General features: G+C 41.3%; 1 protein-coding gene across 4 annotated transcripts in view; it reads right to left on the bottom strand.

The window, feature by feature from the left end:
* Positions 1 to 25,443, bottom strand: part of Ube3d (ubiquitin protein ligase E3D) — a 200,799-nt gene that overhangs the window by 93,962 nt on the left and 81,394 nt on the right. The window lies entirely within an intron of this gene.

Raw genomic sequence — 25,443 nt, 5'->3', positions numbered from 1 at the left:
AGGTAGACCCTGTCTCAAGGATGTGGATGAACAACAGAGAAAGGTACCTGAAGTTCTCGGGCCTCTGCACACATGTGCATGGCGTGAGTATATGCACACATTTGCATACATCACACATTACACACACCACAATAAAGAACAGTACATATAGCTAAAATTAATTTATGTCTACTTAAAATTTCTAACTATGTCATCCTGTGCACATGCAGAGAGACATGCAAAGAAGAGTGTGACCACACTAACAGTGCCTGTCGTGGCCCCAGGATCCTGCTCACTCACTCCCAATTTTCCTGCTGTGCTTTTCTTAATTTTTTTGTTTGTTTGTTTGTTTGAGAGAGAAGGAGGCAGAGAGAGAATGGACGCGCCAGAGCTTCCAGCCTCTGTAAAGGAATTCCAGATGTGTGCGCCCCCTTGTGCATCTGGCTAACGTGGGTCCTGGGGAATTGAGCCTTGAACTGGGGTCCTTAGGCTTCACAGGCAAGCGCTTAACCACTAAGCCATCTCTCCAGCCCTCCTGCTTGTGTTTTAACTGTTTATCACAAACTTGTACTGAGTTAGAGATCAGAAAAAAAAAAAAAAAAACAATTTCACTCAGATTATATTACTCGAAATTGGTTACTGTATGCTTTTTTTTTTTTTAATTTTATTTATTTATTTGAGAGCGACAGACACAGAGAGAAAGACAGGTAGAGGGAGAGAGAGAGAATGGGCGCGCCAGGGCTTCCAGCCTCTGCAAACGAACTCCAGACGCGTGCGCCCCCTCGTGCATCTGGCTAACATGGGACCTGGGGAACTGAGCCTCGAACCGGGGTCCTTAGGCTTCACAGGCAAGCGCTTAACTGCTAAGCCATCTCTCCAGCCCTACTGTATGCTTTTGCATATGTAATAAAGTACAGTTTTATATAGGAAATTAATTAAATAATTCTAATAAGTAATTTAAATTTTATTTAAATTAAAAATAGAGGTTAATTTAAGCCTTTAATTAAGGTAATTGGCCTGAAACTAATCTAACCATGAGAAAAGGTCCCATATCAGTTACTTTTCTCATTGCTGTGACAAAATACCTAACAAAAGCAACTTGACGAATTGTTTATTTTGGCTCAGTTCATAGGAATACCTTCCATCAAGGTGAGCAAGGCATGCACACAGGCACTTGATGCAGCTGGCCACACTGTATCTTCGGTGGGAAGAAAAAAGCAATGGATGCTGGTGCTCAGCTTGCTTTCGCCTTTGTATTCAACCTGGGACACCAGCCCAGGGACTGGTGCTGTCCATAGTAAGGGTTGGTTTTCCCATCTTAACGAACTAAATATAGAAACCTCTTCTCAGATATGCCTAGAGGTTTGTCTCCTCCTAGATGATTCTAGACCCTGCCAGGTTGACAACAGTAACCATCACAGGTACTAAACAAGTTGCTATGGATATTAAAAATGTTGTACCTGGGGGCTGGAAAGATGGCCTGTGGACCTTAGTTCAAGGCTTAATTCCCCAGGATCCATGTAAGCCAGATGCACAAGGTGGCACATGCCTCTGGAGTTCGTTTGCAGTGGGTGGAGGCCCTGGTGTGCCCATCCATATATTCTCTTCTCCCTCCCTCCTTCCCTCCCTCTCTCCCTCCCTCCCTCTCTCTCTCTCTCTCTCTGCCTCTTTCTTTCTCTATAGCTCTCAAATAAATAAAAATAAAACAATTTTTTTTAATGTGGTACCTGTAAACTGACACATTTGATGTTTGCTTTGAATAGGATGCTTCTCTTAGATAATGAAGAGTGCAACGTAACACCAATGGCTGACTAGCTGAAGTGACCTGGGCAGGTATATGATCTATTATTTAGAGGATCAAGATATATCAATAGAACTAGAACTTGGGATACATTTCTACTAAGTGCTAAGAAAAAGAAAAGGTTGCACCAAAGCACACAAGGCCAAGCGTTCACATGATCTTCATTACCTAGGAGCCAGGTGAAAGGTGATGTTATTTGCCTGCGACAAAACAAACTGAGGAGTAAGCTTCCCTGAAGCATCATGTGCCCGGCCAAACATTCAAGCTAGCATCCTTCCAGGTTTTCACGGCCAACACACTGTGATAATAACCAACCTGCCTGGCGCTCCCTTCCTATTAGGTCTTCCAACCTAATCCCAGCCAGCTTAAGATGAGCAGACCCATCAGCTGGTTTGACAGTTGGGTTTCTCCAAAATTAAAATATTCTATTCCTGACAGTGCCTAGCAACACAACTGTTAAAACAGCTGCTCAACTTGAAGAGTTAAAAACCAAGTGTATATACAGTTTTCTCTGATTTGCAACTGCTATGAGATCTTTTCTAAATAAAGTTCTTAAACTTAAGTTCATTTTGACATTTTCCAACCTGCCTCTCCCTGTGACCTTCAGCTAACATTTCTGCCTTCACCATCTCCCCGGGCACCTGCCTTCTGTGCCCTTCACACACTGAACCATAGCCATCGGCCCTAGTGCTGCCCTCCCCTCAGAGCCAGCACTACCCTTGCAGTCCTCTTGCCACAGACTCAGAATTATCCCCATTCTGCTCAAACAGAGTCCTGAGACTCCATGAAGTAAGATATTTCTGATGGCTTAGGTTAACTATTAAAGGAGGACACTTGAGAATCATTCCTCAATGCTCTGGGGCCCACTGTTTGCATTTTGACTCACTACATTACTTCTTCCAAGTTCTTCATCCTTCAGCAGGCTCTCCTTCAGACATATTTGCCCCACAATATACTTAGTCTGTGGCACAGAAATTTATTCACCAATAATGATCATTTCAATTATCCTGTCGCTCCACCTAACCTCTCTAACAGAGTTTTTTGTTTTGTTTTTCAATGCTGGGAAATGAGCCCAGTGCCTTGTACATGCTAAGTGTGTGTTTTTCATTGAGGTACACAGCCAGTCCCTTTTACCCAATCTATCTGTTATCCATGTACCTAACCATCTACCTTCATACCTGTGGCAACTGACCGGATATAACCATATCAAACTAGACCAGTTAAGTCTTCAAGTCTCCAAAAGATCTTGATCCTGACGTTGTAACACATTTTCTGCTGGCTCACAGGTCCCCCCCCCCCCTTTTACACAAGGCTACTGCGTTACAAGAATCTGAAGCCTCAGCTCCCAGGTCTGTCTAAAAGTAGGTTTACTGCAGGACCCAGACTCATCAAACCTGAACATCCCCCAGACAGCAGCTGAACATGTTTCAGGATCACAAAATCCTTCTGCAGCAGCCTGGGCTCTTTGTCTGCGTTAGGCACAGAGCCATCCTGCATGTTAATCTCAGAAACCTCCTCTCCCATGCCCTGCTTACCAGAGCGGAGGCTGGTAATGAAAGGGCTCACACACCTTGAACCAGGCATCACTGTCCTGGGGCGAGATGGCTCTGGTGAAGACATCGGAGGGCTCTGAGAACGAGGGCTACATTCCAAGGTTAGAAGTCATTTTAATAAGTCATGTCAAACCCTAAATTATAAACACAGAAGAGCTACGTTTTCTTAATTAAAGCCGACTTTGAAATGGCGCCCTGCTGTTACCACCCTATTATCACAACGAAAGTGCTAAAGACATTGGACCCCAAGTCTCCCAACTTTACTCTGCAGTGCCTGAAGAGCACTCTTCACCCCTCCAGCTTAGAGTACTGTACGATCAGTTTTGCTTTACAGGGCTAAGCATAGCAAAGTTTTCATTTTTAATAAGAGCTTAGATAAATAACCCTAAATCCCACAGGGCCTCATTAAAGCAGCCCCGTAAAAGTTTTACACTTGCATATGAGTTTGAAAAAAAAAAAAATTGTCTACCTAGCAGTTTGTACTCCTGCTGACTTCTCTAGCCTTGGGGAAGTTATTGTTAAAATTCATATGTCCCGCAATTTCAAATGATTTAAAGCAGTCTATTATGACAAATCACCATGAAGTATACCCAGTGAAAGACACTGTTCAAACAAAAATCTCAAATTTAAATACACAAAGTACACACAATGCACCCACCAGTATGTTTAAATAGCATTAAGGTCCTGATACATCACTCATCTAATCATGCTTTATCCTTAGAGCCTAGGAAACGAAAACATATTCTGTACTAAGCAATCTATTTTTTTCTTTTTTTTTAAGGAGGTCATTTCAACATATTTTGACTCTATCCTGGAGAATTAAAGCCTATGTGGGAAAGTTTCAAAAAAAAAATTGGAATCTAAAATCTACTGGAATAAGATGAACATGTGTAGTGGGCAATGTTAACAGCTTGTCACTATAAGGACAGGTAAAGCTGAGAGCATGGTAACAATCCAAACAAAATCTTGCATTCAGACAAGGGAAGGCTCAAGAGGACTGTAAGAATACCTCAGTGCCCAGTACATCATTTCATAATATATTTAGTACTTAATAAGTACTTGCTAAGTGAATTGTTTCCAAATTAGCTTACAGATCATTTTCTGTGACGATTATCCCACTACAGAACCATCAACACTAATGCTTTTCAGACCTTCTAGCCAGTAACCAGTAATCTCTACCTCTGAAAACATGCAAGGATTCCATGACAGAATCCTTGTCATGAATAGAAACTGGCTGAAGAGTCTCCATCCTTGGATGCATTCCTATGTGGTTATTTGGACTTTGAAAAACTCCTTTAACAGGGAACCTCACTGTAAGGATGGTCTTTTTTCTTTAATGGATGCATATGCCTATTTATTTAAAAATATTTTATGTACTTATTTGAGGGCGGGGGTAGGACATGCCGGGGCCTCTTGCCACTGCACTTGAACTCCAGATGTATGTACCACTGTGCACCTGGGTTTATGTGGGTACTGGGGAATTGAACCTGGGACAGCAGGGCTTGCAAGCAAGTGCCTTTAATAGCTTTAGCTATCTTGCAAGCCCTCTTTTTTTTTTAAATGGGTACTGTGGATGGAACTCAGGTCATCCTCATGCTTGCAAGGCAAGCAGTTTACTATCTAAGCTCTCTCTCAAGCCCCAGAGGGTTTGAAGAGTGAAGTCTACTCTTCAAACGTAAACCCTGGGCAGGAAATGATAGCCCAGTTGGTGAAGAGATTTCCATGTAAGCATGAAGACCTGACTTCAATCCCCAGTGCCCATGTAAAATACCAGGCATGGTGGTACACGCCTGTCTCCAAGCTCTGGAGAAGCAGACCGAGGAGGATACCAAGACCCAGTGGCCAGCAAGCTATTGCACTCATCTTCTCATTGCTGAAACAGCACATGACCAAAAGCAGCTGATGGGAGGCAAGTTTTTATCTTGACTTACAGTTTCAAGGGGAAGCTCCAATGGTGGCAGGGGACAGCATGGCATGAGCAGAAGCTGGACATCACTTCTGCCACAGAAGGTGGAAAACAGCAGCAGGAAAGTGATATGAACTCTAAGCAAGGAGGAGCTGACTATAATACCCATAAGTCCATTCCCAATACCTCCTCCAACAAGGCTCCTCCTCCCAAGTTGCCACTAGCTGAGAACCAAGCATTCAAAACACATGAGTTTAGTGAGGATCTGACCTAAACCACAACATTCTGCCTCTGGCCCCATAAATTGATGATCCATGAACATCCATAATGTAATCATTGATCCATGTAAAAATCCAATACATTCAAATACTTTAAAAGTCCCCATAGTTTCTTTCTTTCCTTCTTTCTTATTTTTCAATCCTGGTACTTCTGTTCAAACACTCCCATAGTCCAAGGTCTCTTATAACTGTGAGCCTATAAAACCCCAAACAAACCAGGCGTGGTGGCACATGCCTTTAATCTCAGCACTTGAAAGGTAGAGGTAGGAGGATCACTGTGAGTTTGAGGCCACCCTGAGACTACACTGTGAATTCCAGGTCAGCCTGGGCTAGAGTGAGACCCTACCTCAAAACAACAACAACAAAAAAAAAAAAAAAAAAAAAAACAGACAATGGCACAAAGTAAACAGTAAAATTGTAAAAAATCAGCATTGGGCATAGGAAGGAAAGACTGAACCAATACAAGATCTAAAATAAACATGGCAATAATAAATCGTGTGGCTCCAAGTTCAACATCTATAACCACAGTAATGAAGTCTCTGAGTTCCTAATTCTACCTGTCCAGCTGGGCTGCTTACAGTGCAAGGAAAATTCTCTTTACATCTAGAAGCTCTCCTTGGCACCCATCCCATAGTGCTAGCGATTCTGAAAATCCTGGGGGTCACCACTGCAATGCACAGTTCATCCTCCTGGCTCCATTTGGTCTCCATGCAAAGACTTTCAACAATGCTGCCTCACATCACCCAGTGGCCATTTCCAAAACAGAACAACAACAAAAATGGTATTGTGAATCCAATGATGGTCTATTTGCTACATTTGTTATACTCCCATTGTACCAGGTGGTCTAAAAAAAATGTTAATCTAGCAAAGATTAAAAACCCATACTGAAGAGCAGGACACTCCTTCAACACTCAGACCCACTACTTTCAAAACAGGCAACATTCTTTCTGTTTCCCCAGTGCAGACCAGTGGGTCCAATTCCAGTGGTGGTAATCTCTCAAACAACTACAGTTGTGGGCTGCTGCCTATACCCAACTTTCATTCCTGTGCATATCAGTATGCTCAAGCCCATTTATTTCTTCTAATTTCAACCTGCTCAAATTCTCCAGACAAGCAGAATGAAGCAAGCTTCTCACACAAATGGTTCTACCCCAGTCTGAACAAAGTTCTTGCTTCCCCAGATAAACCAAACCTATAAGCTCCACAGTTCTTTCTGCATTCAGGACTCTCAACTTTGACAAGAAAGGTCCATCAAATTCTGCCTACAGCATTGCAAGGAACCTCTAAATCCAAGGTATCAAATCCTTCCAAACTCCTCTGCAAATTAGTTCCAAAAGGCCAACGGTCACACACTACAGTTCCTAGGAGTAATGACCCCACTCTCCTGGTACTAATTTTCCATTGCAGTTACCTTCTCATTGCTGGCACTAAACACTCAAAAACAGCTGATGGGAGGAACGTTTTATTATGGCTTATACTCTTAAGGTGAAGCTCCATGATGGCAGGGAACAGCATGACGAGCAGAGGCTGGTCATCACCTCTGCCACAGCACTGGAAAACAGCAGCAAGAGACTGAGCCAAGACCTGGCAAGGGGGAGCTGGATATAATACCCCTAAACCCACCCCTAACAACACACCTCCTCCAACAAGGCTCTACCTCTCAACTGCCACCAGCTGAGAACCAAGTATATAAAACACATGAGTTTAATGAAGACATCTGAGCCACACCACAATGCTAGTCTAGATTAATTGCTGAGGTCCAGGCCAATGAGAGAGCCTGTCTTGAAAAGGATAGATGTGGGGCTGGAGAGATTGCTTAGTGGTTTAGGTGTTGCCTGAAAAGCCCAACAAACTGGGTTCCATTCCCCAGTACCCACATAAAGCCAGATGCACAAAATGGTACATGCATCCAGAGTTCATTTGCAGCAGCTGGAGGCCCTGGTGTGCCCATTCTCTCTGTCAATCTCACTTCACTCTATCTCTCTCTCTGCTTGCAAATTACTGATGTTTAAATAGATGGCGTACCTGGGGACAAGACCATCCAAAGTTGCCCTCTGGTCTCCATAGCCACACACATGTACACACACACACACACACACACACACGCATTGAAACAAGTGAACCCTTGTTGGCCAGGGAGGTCGCTGATATGCCCAAAACATTACAAGCCATTGCTGAGGCCCTTGGTTTCCCACCAGTAATAGATGGTAAGACCCTATTGCTGAAGACACCACATACTTAGAATGCAAGCTCACTGAGAAATACAGCTGGAACTGAGTTGAAAACCTCCTAAATGTAGACCAGCTGACAGAAAGCTGGAAAAAGTTATGCTGCATGCAGTTCAATGGGAGAAAGAAATCATCACTGAAAATACTCAACAGTGCACACTGCAAGACTGAAATTTGGCCACCCAGGCCAAATGAGCCAATAGGGCAATAGTGGCATGTCTGTTATGGGAGAAACCAACTGCTTTCTAATTGGACTGGAGGCCTGCTCCATAGGAGGGAATCCATCCCTGACACTGAAAACCTACAACAGGGGTAGTCATGGGACTTAGGGGTATAACATCTGTTGGTATCAGGTTAAAAGTATATACTATGCTCATCAAACTGCCCAGCAAGCACTTCTCTTAATGTTCATACCAATATATTAATGCCACTCTCACTTTTGCTTAGAGAAGCTTCTCTTTTCAGATGGCAGTGACCTTGGGATGACTCACAGTGCTGAGAAATGACAGAGGAGTGCTCAGCACTGAAATTTCTCTATCACACCTTCCAAGGCTCAGGGTCCATTGTAGAAGAGGTGGCGGAAAGAATGTAAGAGCCAAAGGAAGGGTAGGACTCCTTAAAATGTGTGCCTCCAGACACAAAATGGCCTGGATATCCATGACCTTGCCATGCCTGATACTACCTACACAAGACCATCATAATAGGAGGAAAAGATCATGACATCAAAATAAAAGTGAGACTGATTGAGATGGGGAGGGGATATGATGGAGAGTGAAGTTTCAAAGGGGGAAGTGGGGAGGAGGGAGGGAATTACCATGGGATACTGTTTGCAATTATGGAAGTTGTTAATAAAAATAAAATAAAATCAAGCTGGGATGGTGTGCCCATTCTCTCTCTCTGTCACTCTCAAATAAATAAACATTTTTTTAAGTGAATCATTTATAAAACATCTCACATACATGTTTTCTTCTAATTTTTTTCTAAGATAACCATTCTCTATATTCTCCACAGTGATTCATATTAAATAGATGTCTTCCTGCCAGTCTAGCTATTTTTCAACTTATTAACCATTTGTTAAAATAAAATCTACAATGATCGGTAATTAACAGTTAATATTACACTTTTATGTTTCTTTAATATGCATGAATTCATTTCATCTTCATAGAAACATTATAAAATGGCTTTGGGGGAGGAGCTGGAGAGATGGCTCAGCAGTTAAAGGCATTTGCCTGCAAAGCTTGACAGCGTGGGTTCATTTTTCCAATGTCCATATAAAGCTAGATGCACAAAGTGGCACATGCACTGGGAAGTCACTTGCAGTGACAATAGGCCCTGGCATGCTTTTACCTGTCTTCTCTCCCTCCTTGACCCTCTCTCTGCTTGCAAATCAATTTTTAAACAATCTATTTTAAAAAGTGGTGTTCCATTGGGTCCATTTTACCATCAAACAAGTTCACGAGTTCCCATGACATGCATCTGGTCTCTCAGAGGACTCTCACTGCCAAGGGCTTTCCAACATACTTTCACGGAGCCCTAGTGTTCCTAGCTATGAACAGGGGAAAAACAATTTGTCCTTCAAACTTCGAAGCTTCTAGTGAGTATCAAATGAGACAATGTATGAAAAGCCTAAAAGGAAAGATTTTATTATCAGAATCACTCATATACAGACAATCTCTGCTCTTTCAAAATCACAATGTACACACTCTAGACCAAGTTAAAGAATGGCGATCTGGTGCTCAATCCTGGAGCCAGAACTAAACGCAACACTAAAGAGAACATCACTTTACCTGCAGGGGTAGATCTGAAACTCTTAGAAACAAGAGTTGCTAATATGATACAAAAGTGGAACTAGAAAGGAAATAGCCTACAATCCAGCTCTCAAGCATCTTATTTCAAAAAAATGTGGGTATCACTTATAAATGAGGTTTACAAGATTCTTTAGGCAGAAAACTGTCAAGCAGAGACAAACACAGGGAAAGTCAGAGCTTCTTTATAGTAACAACCACCAGCAAACATCTCCTGCTTACACCCTGAGTGGCTGAAGTAATCATTCAACAGTTCATGGCTCTGGGATCCTCACCTCTAGTCAACCATCATTAGCCCTGCCCTAAACTCTACAGACCTCATTTCTCCAACAGGCTGTCCCAGACAGCCACTTCCGTAGACATATGGAATTACTCCTACGAGGACTGGGGAAGAAATGCTCGTGCATTATTTAGCTGTAAGGGAACTACATGGCCAGAAGAATGTTCACCCAGCAGCTAGAAAGAAGCTACTGCTTTGTGCCATAGCGTGCTGCCTTTGTCCCAGTGTTTACATGTAAAGGTCAGCAAACTTCACCACAAAGGGTCAGATAGGAAAATTGTGCTATAGGTGGGCATCTGTCACATATACGCAGCTCTGGTCTTTTATGGCCAATGAAGCCAGATATTACATGTATAGACAGAGAGGGCCTGTGTTTTAGTGAAATTACCAAAGAACAATGATGTCCTGACTTTATCTGGTTGGCTATACTTAGCCTGCCCTGATCAAAACAATCAATCACATGTTGAAAGGAATTTGGCCCATATGTCTGCATAAGACCCTTTGATTTATATAAAGCCCAAGTTAGTTTCAATCTTCATCAACAAAAATGTGTTAGTTACTTTGGAGACATGATCTCTCTCAATGAGCTCTATCTAAACTCATCATCTCTTCTGAATAAAATACATAATGTAAGATTTATAACACTCTGGGGAGTAAAGATGCTTTTTCTAGATGATGAAAGCTATGAATGGTCGCTAAGAAAAAATACATATATGTATAATCGTCTATCCAAATTTATAGGGGTTATTGCTATCTTGAAATTTCCTAGAGATGCAAGCAATATAAGGACTCCAAGTTCCTGTCATATCATTTGAATTCATTACCTATAACTGAGTCACAATTTCCATGAAACTTGGCTTAAAAATGACAAACATCTGACAGTTTCTGTGTGGGATGGATATATGGAAACATAACTACAAGGCTCTGTTTCAGAGGATGGCTAAATATTACAGTCATGGTGCCATCAGCAGCAAGAGGTATGGAATAACTTGTGATGAATAGATGCCAATTCATCGTTTTTCTAGAGGTAGAGGATAGCTTGTGGTGGGTAGATGCACTTCATCCTTTTTTTTTCTAGAGGTAGAGGATGACTTCTGGTGGGTAGATTCACTCCATCATTTTTCTAAAGGTAGAGGATGACTTGTAGTGGGTAGATGCACTCCATCCTTTTTCTAGAGGTAGAGGATGACTTGTGATGGTTAGATGCACTTCATCCTTTTTTCTACAGTGAATAACTTGTGATGGGTAGATGCACTTCATCCTTTTTTCTAGAAGTAGATGATGACTTGTCAAGGGTGGATGTACATCATTCTTTTTTCTAGCAGGAGAGGAAGACTTGTGGTGAGTAGATGCACTTCACCCCTTTTTCTAGAGATAGAGTAAGACTTTTTGTCGGTAGATGCACGTCATTATTTTTTTCTAGAGGTAGAGGATGGCTTGTGGTGGGTAGATGCACACCATCCTTTTTTCTAGAGGTAGAGGATGACTTGTGGTGGGTAGATGCACTCCATCCTTTTTCTAGAGGTGGAAGATAACTTGTGGTGGGTAGATGTACTCCATCCTTTTTCTAGAGGTAGGGATGACTTGTGGTGCATAGATATACTCCATCCTTTTTTCTAGAGGGGGACAATGACTTCTGTTGGGTAGATGCACTCCATCCTTTTTTCTAGAGGTGGAGAATGACGTTTGGTGGGTAGATGCACTTTATCCTTTTTTCTAGAGGTGGAGAATGACGTTTGGTGGGTAGATGTGTTACCAAAAGTACTTTGAAAAGACATGCTGACCGGTTCCTGGAAAGGACCAAATATCTTAATAACCTCGGGAGGAGGATATGCTTGTGTTTTCCCACAGGATGCGGACTCTCCCATCTGGATCCCTGACAGGCTTGTCCGCCACACTTTACGCAGGCACAGGAGACGGCTAAAGAGGAACAACAAACAACTACTCCGACAGATGGAGAAACTGAAACTGAAAACGACACGAGGACATGATTTAACGTGGACAAAGATAAGAACTCTCACTCGAGAAACAAAAAAAATTAATAATCAGCCAGGGAAAACCCCTAACTGCTTGCATGTATTTTGTGGCATTTTTGTCTCTGCTCTCCGCGCCGGCTAAAGTTCAGGAAATTCCCTATTGGGCATATGTTCCTAACCCCCCTTTATTACAGCCTATGGGTTGGTTGGATCAGGAGCCTATAAAATTTTAACCAATGATTCTGTGCGCATAGGCGGAGCTTAGGATTCTGAAGTCAAACTGAGTACCTCCTCTTTTAGGACGAGGGTACCAATGGGCTGTTTGCACACCAGCTATCGGACATTCCTGACGGACGCTCCAGATAGAACAGATAGCAGTAAGAGATGGATGTGGGTTCTACAAATACAGACTTTAGGTTTTCCTGGTTATAATGAGACATATCAACAAGTTACAGAATTGCCTTTGCCATCCTGTATATTAAAGTATAGAGATAAGGATCAATATTGGGATTCTTCTCTCACAAAATATCCTACTTGGTTAACTTGTGGCTTTCCAAATGCTGCTACATATTATAATCCAAAAAGCTCTGATGTTAAAATATGGGATTATTCTGCTTCCTCAGGGGAAGACAAATATAAAAATTATATTAAAAATAATAAAGATAAATTTAATGGATTTAAATTAAAAAACATAGTAGAAAAAAAAATAAAAAGATGGTTTTCTCGAGGTTATGTGGAACCAACCTGGGTAGCTAAAAAAGAAAATATATCTAGAACCCATTCAGATTTATTCAGGTTGGTTGCCGCTACAAATATGCTTCTTAAAAGAAAGCCTAACACTACAAAACCTACACCTTTTGGGCTTAAAGCTTGTGCTGCTTATCCTAATGCTCTATTGATTGCTCAACAAAATTTTGTTAATATTACTAAAGTAAAAAAAATCTTATCATGTTCATTGTTATTCTTGTAAGCTTACCAATTATATTTCCTCAGGAGACACTAAAAATTTAGGAGTAGTGCTCATTGTTAGACGGCCTCCTTATATGATGTTGCCAGTAAAATTAGGTGATGATCCTTGGTATGATAATTCTGCTCTTCAAGTGCTAAAAACTTTTAATGCATTGTTATGGCCAAAGAGATTTGTCACTGCTTTGATTCTTGGTATTACAGCTTTAATTTAAATACTCACCACTTTCGCTATTGCTACTACAGCATTAGTAGAAGAAATTCATACAGCTCATTATATTAATACTTTAAATACAAACATTACTTCTGCCCTGATGGAACAGGCTGCCATAGATACTAAATTGGAAAAAAAATAAATATTCTTAAGGAGGTGGTTCTGGCTCTGGGACAAGATCTAGCTAATTTAAAAACTACATTATCTACTAGGTGTCATGCTAGTTTTCAGTCAATTTGTGTTACACCTCTTCCATATAATTCATCAGAGACATGGGATAAGATAAAGGCTCATTTACAAGGAGTATGGAAAGATAATGATGTTACTCATGATATAGATACATTACAAAAAGATATTTCTGCCCTTAGTCAGTCTCATCTACAAATGGGAGACTTAGAAACTCTAGCTAGGGATTTGGAACAACAAGTTCGCTCTCTTAATCCTCTAGATTGGATTCAATACTTTGTTTTGATTGGCGTGCTACTTTTATTAATACTTTTAGTGGTCTTTCTGTTTCCTATTCTTCTTAAATGCCTTTTCAGCACTATGGCTACCGTGAAACAGGAAGTCTTTGAACTTCATTTTAAAGGTTCCTGCTGCCCATGAAGTCACGACGACCTAATTGCCGGTGCCAATGCTGCGCTCTGTTTCTTTCCTGCTCCCTTCTAGTTGTTTGTCAAAGAACAGCTAGTTTCTATGCTACACTTACTATTAATCTTGCACGCAATCAGAGTACAAAAAACAATTTGAGTATTGAATGTGCCCCTCCTATGATTAGGGCAATGGAGGATATGTATAACTCTACTAGGAATAAAAGATTAACTCTAGAACAGTTTTTAGATGGTGTAGAGTAGAAACAGCTTATGATGTTTTAGAACAATACTGATCCTGAGAAAGTAAAAGTAGAAATGTTAATCGGTAATGTTCATTAGAAGTATGACAGTTCTACAGAAAAGGAGTTACAAAACTTAGACATTCCCACTAGGAAACTTCCTGGGGGATATGTTCAGTACTTGATCAAGGGCTCATAGTAGACTCCCAGAGCTGGGAACTACCTAGATCCACTCCCCTGTTAGGGAGGATATGATAAATTCGGTAATAGATGAATAAATTATAAAGGAAAAAGGAGGCTATGACATTCTCTTCCATTTATGAAATGCTTAACAAAGACACGTAAGCCTTGGTGCTTATACTCTAGACAAGTAAGAAAAGAATTCCTGGAAAACATTAAACCAGCCTTAAAATATTGGTGGTCTTTTGGATAAAAACACTTTTATAATAAATATGAGGATTATATAAATAATCTTATAAGTGGAAAGAGATGGCTCTCTGCTCGGTTTATAAAAAATAAATAACCTATTGTTCACCTTACATCCCTTACCCCAAGCTTCTATTCATGTAAAGCTGTGGTCAATGATGCAAGGCGTCCTTCTTAAAAAATGGGTACATTCCTGCCTGATAAATATTACATGTATGCTTACAATAGAACAATACTTAAGATTGTTTAGATTAATGATTTCTGAGATCACTTGTTGGCTTGCTAAGTTTCCCTGTTCAATCTTTATGGTGGGTAGATGCACTTCATCCTTTTTTTAGTGGTGGAGAATGACTTGTGGTGAGTAGATGCACTTCATCCTTTTTTCTAGAGGAGGAGGATGACTTGTGGTGGGTAGATGCACTTCATCCTTTCTTCAAGAGGAGGAGAATTACTTGTGGAGGGTAGATGCACACCATCCTTTTTCTAGAGGTGGAGAATTACTTGTGGTGGGAAGATGCACTTCATCCTTTTTTCTTGAGGTAGCAGATGACTCGTGGTGGGTAGATGCACGTCATCCTTTTTCTAGAGTTAGAGGATGACTTGTGGTGGGTAGATTCACTCCTTCCTTTTTCTAGAGGTACAGGATGAATTGTGGTGGGTAGATGCACTCCATCCTTTCTCTAAAGGTAGAGGATGACTTGTGGTGGGTAGATATACTCCATCCATTTTCTAGAAGTAGAGGATGACTTGTGGTGGGTAGATTCACTCCATCCTTTCTCTAGAGGTGGAGGATGACTTGTGGTGGGTAGATGCACTGCGTCCTTTATTCTAGAGGTAGAGGATGACTTGTGGTGGGAAGATGCACTTCATCCTTTTTTCTAGAGGTGGAGGATGACTTGTGTTGGCAGATGCACTCCATCCTTTCTCTAGAGGTAGATGACGACTTGTGGTGGGTAGATGCACTCCATCCTTTTTTCTATAGGTAGAGGATAGCTTGTGGTGGGTAGATGCACTCCATCCTTTTTCTAGAGGTAGAGGATGACTTGTGGTGGGTAGATGCACTCCATCCTTTTTTTCTATAGGTAGAGGATGACTTGAGGTGGGTAGATGCACTCCATCCTTTTTCTAGAGGTAGAGGATGACTTGTGGTGGGTAGATGCACATCATTCTTTTGTCTAGAGCGATAGGATGGCTTGTGGTGGTAGATGCACTTCATCCTTTTTTCAAGAGTGAATAATTTGTGATCGGTAGATGCACTTCATCCTTTTTCTAGAGTGAATAACTTGTGACGGGTAGATGCACTTCATCCTTTTTTCTAGAGCTAATAACTTGTAACGGGTAGACGCACTTCATCCTTTTTTCTAGAGATGGAGGATGATTTATGGTGGGTAAATGCACTTCATCCTTTTTTCTAGAGGTAGATGATGACTTGTGGTGGGTAGATGCACTCCATCCTTTTTTCTAGAGGTAGATGATGACTTGTGATGGGTAGATGCACTCCATCCTTTCTCTAGAGGTAGAGGATGACTTGTGGTGGGAAGATGCACTTCATCCTTTTTTCTAGAGATGGAGGATGATTTATGGTGGGTAGATGCACTCCATCCTTTCTCTAGAGGTAGAGGATGACTTGTGGTAGGTAGATGCACTCCATCCTTTTTTCTATAGCTAGAGGATGGCTTGTGGTGGGTAGATGCACTTCATCCTTTTTCCTAGAGGTAGTGAATGATTTGTGGTGTGTAGATGCACGTCATCCTTTTGTCTAGAGCGATAGGATGGCTTGTGATGGGTAGATGCACTTCATCCTTTTTTCTAGAGGTAGATGATGACTTGTCAAGGATAGATGTACATCTTTCTTTTTTCTAGTGGGAGAGGAAGACTTGTGGTGAGTAGGTGCACTTCATCCCTTTTTCTAGAGATAGAGTAAGACTTGTGGTGAGTAGATGCACTTCATCCCTTTTTCTAGAGGTAGAGAATGACTTGTGGTGAGTAGATGCACTTCATCCCTTTTTCTAGAGGTAGAGAATGACTTGTGGTGAGTAGATGCACTTCATCCCTTTTTCTAGAGGTGGAGGATGACTTGTGGTGGGTAGATGCACTCCATCCTTTTTTCTAGAGGTGGAGGATGACTTGTGGTGGGTAGATGCACTCCATTCTTTTTTCTAGAGGTAGAGGATGGCTTGTGGTGGGTAGATGCACTTCATCCTTTTTTTCTAGAGGTTTAAGAAGACTTGTGGATGTTAGATGCACTCCATCCTTTTTTCTAGAGGTAGGGAATGACTTCTGGTGGGTAGATGCACTTCATCGTTTTTTCTAGAGGTGGAGAATTACTTGTGGTGGGTAGATGCACTTCATCTTTTTTTCTAGATGTAGAGGATGGCTTGTGGTGGGAAGATGCACTTCATCCTTTTTTCTAGAGGTATAGGAGGACTTGTGGTGGGTAGATGCACTTCATCCTTTTTTGTAGAGGTGAAGGATTACTTGTGGAGGGTTGATGCACTTCATCCTTTTTGCTAGAGGTGGAGAATTACTTGTGGTGGGTAGATGTGCTTCATCCTTTTTTCTAGAGGTGGGCAATTACTTGTGGTGGGTTGATGCACTTCATCCTTTTTTCTAGAGGTGAAGGATTACTTGTGGTGGGCAGATGAACTTCATCCTTTTTTCAAGAGGTAGAGAATGAGTTGTGTCGGGTAGATGCACTTCATACTTTTTTCTAGAGGGTACAGTATGACTTGTCGTAGGTACATGCCACCTCATCCTTTTTTTCTAGAGGCATAGGATGGCTTGTGGTGGTAGATGCCTCTCCATCAGTTTTTGTAGATGTAGAGAATGACTTCTGGTGGGTAGATGCACTTCATCCTTTTTTCTAGAGGTAGACACGTCTTGTGGTGTGTAGATGCACTTCATCTTTTTGTCTAGAGGGAGAGGATGACTTGCGTTGGGTGGATGCACTTCATCCTTTTTTCTAGAGGCAGAGGATGGCTTGTGTTGGTAGATGCCTCTCCATCTGTTTTTCTAGATATAGGGAATGACTTCTGGTGTGTAGATGCCACTTCATCCTTTTTCTCCTCTTTAAGCTATAGGCACTATGGTGAGCAGCACTTGACTGATATGCTTGGATAACACATCCACTTCTTACAGCTTCTCGCAGGCCAGTTTTTTTCTATTTTATATTGTGACATATTGAACAGAATTCAACATTGTTGCTATTTCACATACTAAGTGTGCTACACCATTCCAGACTGTTTTTACTTAAATCCTTTAATATGAACTAATCACTAACTTGCCTTTTTTATAGTCAATAGGTGAATCATGATAGTTGGCAAAATATATAACACAAGGGGCTGTGGATACAGCCCAGCCAGTAGGAGTGCTGCTATAAATGCATGAGGGCCAGAGGGAGGTTGATTCATACTGAATTCAATTCCTCAGTACCCACCCAAATAGCAGGGCATGATCATGCATGCCTGTGAGCCCAGCCTGCAAGGAGCAGAGAGGGGGGAAAGAATCACAGGGCTCACTGGTCAGGCAGTCTGACTGAAAATGGCAACTCTTGGTTTAGTCTCCAGGTTTTGTGTTAAGGAAACAAACAGATGAGTGACATCATAGGATGTCTGACATTTGCCTCTGGTTTCTGCACACATAAGCACAGGCCTCATGCATCTGGGACACACACACCACACCATACACACACGCCAAAAAAATACGTTACAGTAGATATAGATTTGTCCCATTACCAAACTGTATGTTCAAGAGCAAACCTTTATAGATTTTAAACACCAATGTGTACCTAACATAGTGTGCAGTAGCTGAATGCATGATTATTTTTATACAAATAATTAAGCAAACTGTGTACTTTCCATGTCCAGTAGAGTAGGTTTCATGTGTGTGAGGCACTATTTAACTATTTTTTTAAATATTAACCTTAAGTTTATAAGCAATGTAAATTATGAACTTCCTTCCTTTGTAGAATAGATAGATGATCTCTGAAGTTACTAGCATGTGACTGCTCTCCTCCAATCCATTCCTCTGGCTGGACTGCACCCAATGGCATACACTGGCACATGCCAACTGACCCAGAAAGTACCTCCCCTTGGGAATGTATGTTTCCAATTCCCTTCTTCCCTAAACTCCTATTTTCTCATTTTATTCATGCACGCATATGGATATGCGTATGCACATGTTTGTTCGTATGTATGTTAGTGCATAAGCAGGGGACTTGCACTTATATTTGTATAGAGGCCAGAGGACAGCCTCAGACGTCATCCTCAAGTATATAACCCACTGTTGCTAACGACAGGGTCTCTCACAAGTCTGGAACTCACCATTAGGCTAGACTAGCTGGCCAGCAGAGAGGTCTCTATCTCCATCTCCTCAGCACAGGATTTACAAGCACATGCCGCCATGTCGGGTGTTGCTTGTATGTGCTGAGGATTGAACTTGGACCCTTACACTTAGGTAAAGGCAAACATTTTATCAACTGAGCTACTGTCCTTATTTTTCACCTTTAATTCAATTAATTTTGAAGCATTATATCTTTCTGTATTAACTCTGATCCACATACACACACACACATATACATACACACAAAAATTCTTTGGATATTTTTCAAAGGTGAACTCTGTGGACCAGGGCCTCTATAAAAAAGGGGGAGATTCCAAGATCACCTAAGATGTTAAAAGGCCTACATACTATATAGGTTTCTCTTAGTTATTTATATGGAACTTTGGACTATTAAGGAAATTCAAGCAGCAAAATTACTTACATGCAATTTTAAATGGCAAAATATGAATGTGAAATAATTATTATACATTAACAATGATGTTTTACATTTGATGTAATAGACATTGCATACTATTGGGCTATGTCATCCCTTTTCCCCTCACACACTCAAAACTATTCACATCCTTTGAAATACATTTTAGGAATCGCATCCTGAAATTCCCCATGTTGTGTCTTTGCTCAAGCTGTCTCCTCCTTGGCCTCCTGCTCTCACTCTCCTTGTCCCGAGGTCTCCGAGCAGGTGCTGTCTTCTCCATGGAGTTTTCCTTACTTAGAATTAGCCAGGAAGCCCCTCGTTTGCAATCAGAGCAGATGGCACGTGTCTGACAGAATTTTTAAAATAATGTATGAGTTTCCAAGATCAAACAATAGGCTCTACAAATAAGAATTCTGCCTTATTAGTATTTTTGTCTTACAAACAACTAACAAGAAAGCTGCATATACTGGAACTCCAAGTAAAATTTCTGTTGAGCTGAATCTGAGTCTAAGCACCACACTCATTAAATATTCACACTGAGAGAAAACTCAACCTTAGTCTATACGTCCAATTCAACACACACACACACAAATAAAGGAGAGATTGAGATGACACTCTTTAAAATGCCTGGAAGTACCCCAAAGTCATGGAACTGCAGGATATTAAGTAGATCTATTCCCAAAGGGAATTATTAAGGTCCAGAGTAGAGGCTGTCACTTGGCTTGGCCACAGCTGTACTCAAACAGAAGACTCAGGAATATAGTTCATGCCACCTCCACTTCTACATGCTTCCTACTGCAAAATGCCAAACAATATTTCACAATTTCTAAGTCCCCAAAAGGCTTCAGGCCATCTCCATATCAAATGCCTTAACAATCAACTCTAACTATATATGGGAGAGACTGTATTATTTCAAAGTTTCCAAGTCCCCACACCAGATAACATTATTAAAGTTATGAGCCACATTTTTACACCCACATCATGAAGCCCCATGGCAAAGTTTTCCAGTTAGAAGACAGCAATGTTCTGGTTTCACTGTGCTGTTATAGAAAGCACTGCTGAGCTATATGTAAAATCAGCCTATAATTTGAACATATTTAGAACCATCTGAAGAAGTGTTTGGTTGAGACTGTTACTAAGAACAAAGAATTTATAAGCAATCATCCTGCCCTAAAATTCTGTTTGTTGTAATAATTCTTAAATACAGATGCCATAATGTTATAGAGGAAGTTAAAGGTATTGAGTAGGCCAAGGTGGATCTGAGGAATGTACACTGACTAAGAAATGACTAGAAAAGAGTGAAGTACGTTTATAATAATTATTGGAATTCAACTGAAAGACACCCAGGAAAAGCTAATCAAATGGAGACATGAAGGGAAAGCTCAATGGAGCAGAAGACAAACAAGTCTTTACAAAGCAGACGGACCGGTGAGGCAAGTGTGGGAAAGAGAAGGAGGGGTGTCAGCCCCAGAATGGCTAAGAGGGTTTGAGACTCTCTGGGATCCAGTCACTTAAGACTGCTGACAGGAAGAAGAACTGAGATCAGGTTCGAACGTCACAGCCAAGTTTAGATTTCATTAGATAGCTAAAAAGAGTGGGCACAGGAAGACTGAAGGGGCAACTCTGCAGGGTCAAAGCAATGCTGATAAATAAATTCTTTTCCAACATCATTTGTGCTTCACAGCCAGCGATTTCAGACAGGAGTCTATATATACAGGCAATGGAAGGATACACGAGCCAGACATAGTGGCACACAGCCCAGCACGTGGGATCCTGAGGCTGGAGGATGGCTCGTTCAAGGCCATCCTGGGCTACATAACCAGGCCCTGTATCAAAACACCAAAACATAAAATAAATGATATTTGAATGACAGATCTAATGATTTTAAACAGATCTGTTTCTGAATTCCAAATCTATTATAGCTCAAGACTTGGCCCACAGAAATGTTCTGGAGATTCAATAATAAAACATATTTAAAAGTTTAGCACAAATGGTGTGCATATTAAAAGCATAATCTACTAAAATTACTATTTGGTAATTAAAACCACAATATTTATCCTTAAAGACTGTAAGGGCTTATATCAAGTTTGTTTAAAAAAAAAAAGGACACAGTGCTGGGTGTGGTGGTGCACACCTTTAATCTCAGCACTTGGGAAGCAGAGGTAGGAGGACTGCCGTGAGTTCAAGGCCACCCTCAGACGACATAGACATAGTGAATTCCAGGTCAGCCTGGGCTAGAGTGAAACCCTACCTCAAAAACAAAACAAACAAAAAAAAAAAAAACTATTCCCCTCAAAAGAAAAGCTGCAGTGACATTCCACAGTATTTATGAAAAACTTATTTGAATCCAGAGATACTTCTATTCAGAAAACTGTACTATACCTGAGTAAATTTTCAGAGTTCACCTTCCAACCTAGGACATAACCTTGCCTCCCAAGCCCCAGCTTTTGGCCTTACTGATTTTGAACGTGACTCTGTGATAAAATTAGCAAGGTTAAGTTACTTTACCACCAGCAAAGGTACCACTGCCCACGCTGCTAAAAGGAGAAGTATAATGGAAAGAACAGGTGCTAAAGTTACAAGAATGAAAAAGAAAATCTCCACGGGACATTAAATAAATTTCTACACATTTATTTTCACATACTTCACATATGGAATAACTTACGGTGAATGGACCACTGAAGATATTTTATAGCTCTACTAATAAAGACCTTAGCCATGCAAGAATAAGCACCAATTTCCTATCCACTGCTTTCTTACAGAATAATACAAAGACAACATGGATGCTGCTTGACAAGGAAAGGAGAGCCCTGGGTATTGCCACATACTCTTGGCAGCATGAATAATACATGAGCTGCACAGAAAGACTACCTCAGAAACTAGAATATTCCACTCTGACACAAAGAGACAGTCTATGGTAGGCATAGAAGAAAGCAGGATGGGGCTATTAAACTGGAGCCAAGCTGCAGAAGGCCTCACATGCTAATCCAGGGAGGTAATCATCCGGGGGAGGTAAAAGGAAGAAGAGCATCAATATGATTAGATTTGGATCATGGTGATGCAAAATGCAGCTGGGATTAAAACTTAGATGGACTTAAGAGATGTGAATAAATACTAAATAAAGAGTGACAAGCAGAGGCTGGAGCAATGGCTTAGCAGTTAGGGTGCTTGCCTGTGAACCCTAAGGATCCAGGTTGGATTCCCCAGGACCACATAAGCCAGATGAACAAGGTGGTACATGTGTCTGGAATTCATTTGCAGTGGCTAGAGTCCTAAGCATGTCCATTCTCCCTCTATCTTCTTTTTTTTTTATCTCTTTCTCTCCCTCAAATAAATAAATAAATATTTTTAAGTGACAAACCGTATAAAATATCATTACAAAGCCTGTTATTTTATATAATTAACACACAATAATTTAAAAAATACATGCACTTTGGAGCTAAGGAGATGGCTCAGCAATTAAAGGCTCTTGCTTTACAAGACCTACCAGCCAGGGTTCAATTCTCCAGCAGCCATGTAAACCTGGGATGCCAAAGTAGACTGACACCTGTGATCTCAATGTGCCTATGACAATGGGAGGCAGAGCCAAGAGAAGCCAAAGCTCCTGGGCCAGCTGGTCTGACATTCCTGTGCAGTCTGGTAGTTTGTTCCAACAGCAAGAAACCCTGTCTCAAAGAAGGTGGAGCACAGGCACTTCAAAGTGATTCTCTGCACTCCACATATATGTCATGGCATGTGCGCCCATGCACACACACACACATACAAACCCACATCACTATAAATAAGAATATCATTCCTTAAAAAAAAAAATACACTTATTGGACTGGAGTGATGACTCAGCAGTTATGGAAATGGCCTGGTTCAATTCCCCAGTACCCATGTAAAGCCAAGTGCACAAAGTGTTGTTTACATCTGGAGTTTGTTTGCAGCAGCTGGAGACACTGGTACATCCATCTGTGTTTCTCTCTTCTATCTCTCCCTGCTTATAAATACATAAAGAAAAAAATTTAATAAACCTATTTGCTAAAAGTGCCAGATGCCTGAATGAGGCAGATGCAGCTCTGAAGATAAGGAGTAGAGGAAGGGAGGGAAGAAGACTATACAAATGGACAAAACATCACTGCCTAACTGGCTGAGTGGGGACAAAATGGGAAGCAAAGGCCACCCTTAGGTTTTAAGCCCAGGTTGGGAGAATGTCAGTCACTGACAGACTCCAGCAGAAGGAAGCATATGTCCACCAGGCTTCCTCCTGCTTGGTCATACTGAATTTGAGAAGTCAATTTCAAATACCTTAAGTCAAAGGCAGGACTGGAAATGTAGACTCAAAGGTTTTTATTCAACAATAATTATTAGAGTTTCTATTATGAGAACTAAAGAGCTTAGCAAAGATGCCAGGAAAAAAGTGCTGGCTTTAGGAGAAAGCAGACACAGCATGAAAAAAGAAAGCTCAAAACAAAGAAAGGGAAGGGGTCAGGGGCAGGAGAACACCAGAGTTCCAAGGCAAACACTTCCAACACCAAATGATGCTAGATGCTAAGCTTTGAGTAAAGGGAAGTGTTTTCCTAAGTACAAATACACCTGTCATCTGTGAACAAATAGACTTAAATAAGGGACTGGAATACAGTACAGGTGGACATGCTAGAAACTCTTAGACATGACAAAAGACAAAAGCCTTTGACTCCATTTTTAAGTTTGACAGGAGCAAAATTTAAAATCATTGTATGTCAAAATATAAAGTTTAAAAATGAGTTCTAGCAGGGTTGGTAATGTGCCCAAGGCCACACCCACCTTGACAAATAATGGAAGAGTTCTCTCTAGAGCATTTCTGAGAAATATTCTTTCCTTCCAAAAGGACAGATTAGGGCTGGGGAGATGGTTCAGCAGTTAAAGGTAATGGCCTACAAAGCTTGCTGGGCCCAGTTCATGTCCACAGTACCAACATAAAACCAGATGCACAAAGTAGCACATGTGTTTGGAGTTTGTTTGCAGTGGCAAGAGGCCCTGGTGTGCCCATTCTCTCTTTTTCTTTCTCTCTCTTGCAAATAAATACATAAAAATAATTTATAAAATTTTAAAAATGAGTTACAGGGTTTAAAAAATAAACATCTACAATGAAATTAAGTATCAATATCCACAATCAAAAAGAATTTGTAATACCAAAGATAGTCACACATACAGACACCAGCTTAAGTAGGCTAATGAATCAAAATGGGTTAGTCACAGAAATAGACATCATATATTTATCACAGAAGATATAGACATAAATGAAGATGTTCAGAAAAGAAAATCACCTTAAAAAGACACAACTCTGTCAGACTGGTTACGATGAATAACCCTGATAATAAGGTGCACTAGAGCAGGTATAAAGAGAACAACAACAGCACCAAGTGGGGATGGAGAGCTGGCTCCGAGTGAGTGCTTGCCATGCAAGGTGAGTACCTGGGTTTGCATTCCCAGAACCCAAGCCAGACACCGTAGCGAGCATCTGCAATCTTAGCTGTGTCTACAGTGAGGAGGGAGGCTTGTGGGCTAGTTGACTTGGCAAACAGAGCAGTGGGCAATGAGAGACACTGCTTCAAAAACTGAGGTGGAAGACCACGACCAACAACCTAAGGTTGTTTTCTGACCTCTATAAATGTGTGGTGGCACTCACACACTTGAAGGTGTGCAAACACACAACTCCTCCCCCACCAAACCAAGTCAAGTGGAACAGCACCCAGAAGAGCAAGAGGACAATCCATGTCTGTTAACCAAAACTATCAGCACCAGGAGCGCCGCCATCCCCCATCAGCAGGGCCAGTGCTCTTCCTGTGGCTGAGGCTAGACTCTGGAACACGTCTCAAGTCAGTAAGTGAAGGATCACTCACAATCAGAAGTGTGAGGGTATGTCAAAAGGATACAAAAGGAGCACTTGGGAGTTAGAAGTAGGAGGATCGCTGTGAGTTCAAGGGCAGCCTGAGATGACATAATGAACTCCGGGTCAGCCTGGGCTAAAGTGAGACTCTACCTTAAAAAAAAAGGATATGTGAGCCAGGTGTAGTGGCACATGCCTTTAATCTAAGCACTTGGGAGGCATAGGGAAGAGGTAGGAGGATAGCTATGAGTTCAAGAACTGTCTGAGAATGCAGAGTGAGTTCCAATTCCAGGACATCCTGGGGTAGAGTGAAAACCTACCTCAAAAAGAAAAAAAAAAAAAAAAAACAGTTATGTGTGTGTACGCCTAAAACCAGCTCCTAAATGTCAATGGTGAAATAATTTGAGCTACAAAAATAAGTTAAAAGGAGGGCTGGAGGCATGGCTTAGTGGTTAAGTGCTTGCCTGTGAAGCTTAAGGACCCAGTTCGAGGCTCTATTCTCCAGGACCCATGTAAACCATATGCAAAAGGTGGCACATGCATCTGGAGTTTTGTTTGCAGTGGCTGGAGGCCCTGGCGTGCCCATTGT

This window comes from Jaculus jaculus, chromosome 10 (genome assembly GCF_020740685.1).
Source record: "Jaculus jaculus isolate mJacJac1 chromosome 10, mJacJac1.mat.Y.cur, whole genome shotgun sequence".
Taxonomy (NCBI): Eukaryota; Metazoa; Chordata; class Mammalia; order Rodentia; family Dipodidae; genus Jaculus; species Jaculus jaculus.
This window is presented reverse-complemented; position numbering and strand designations above follow the sequence as displayed.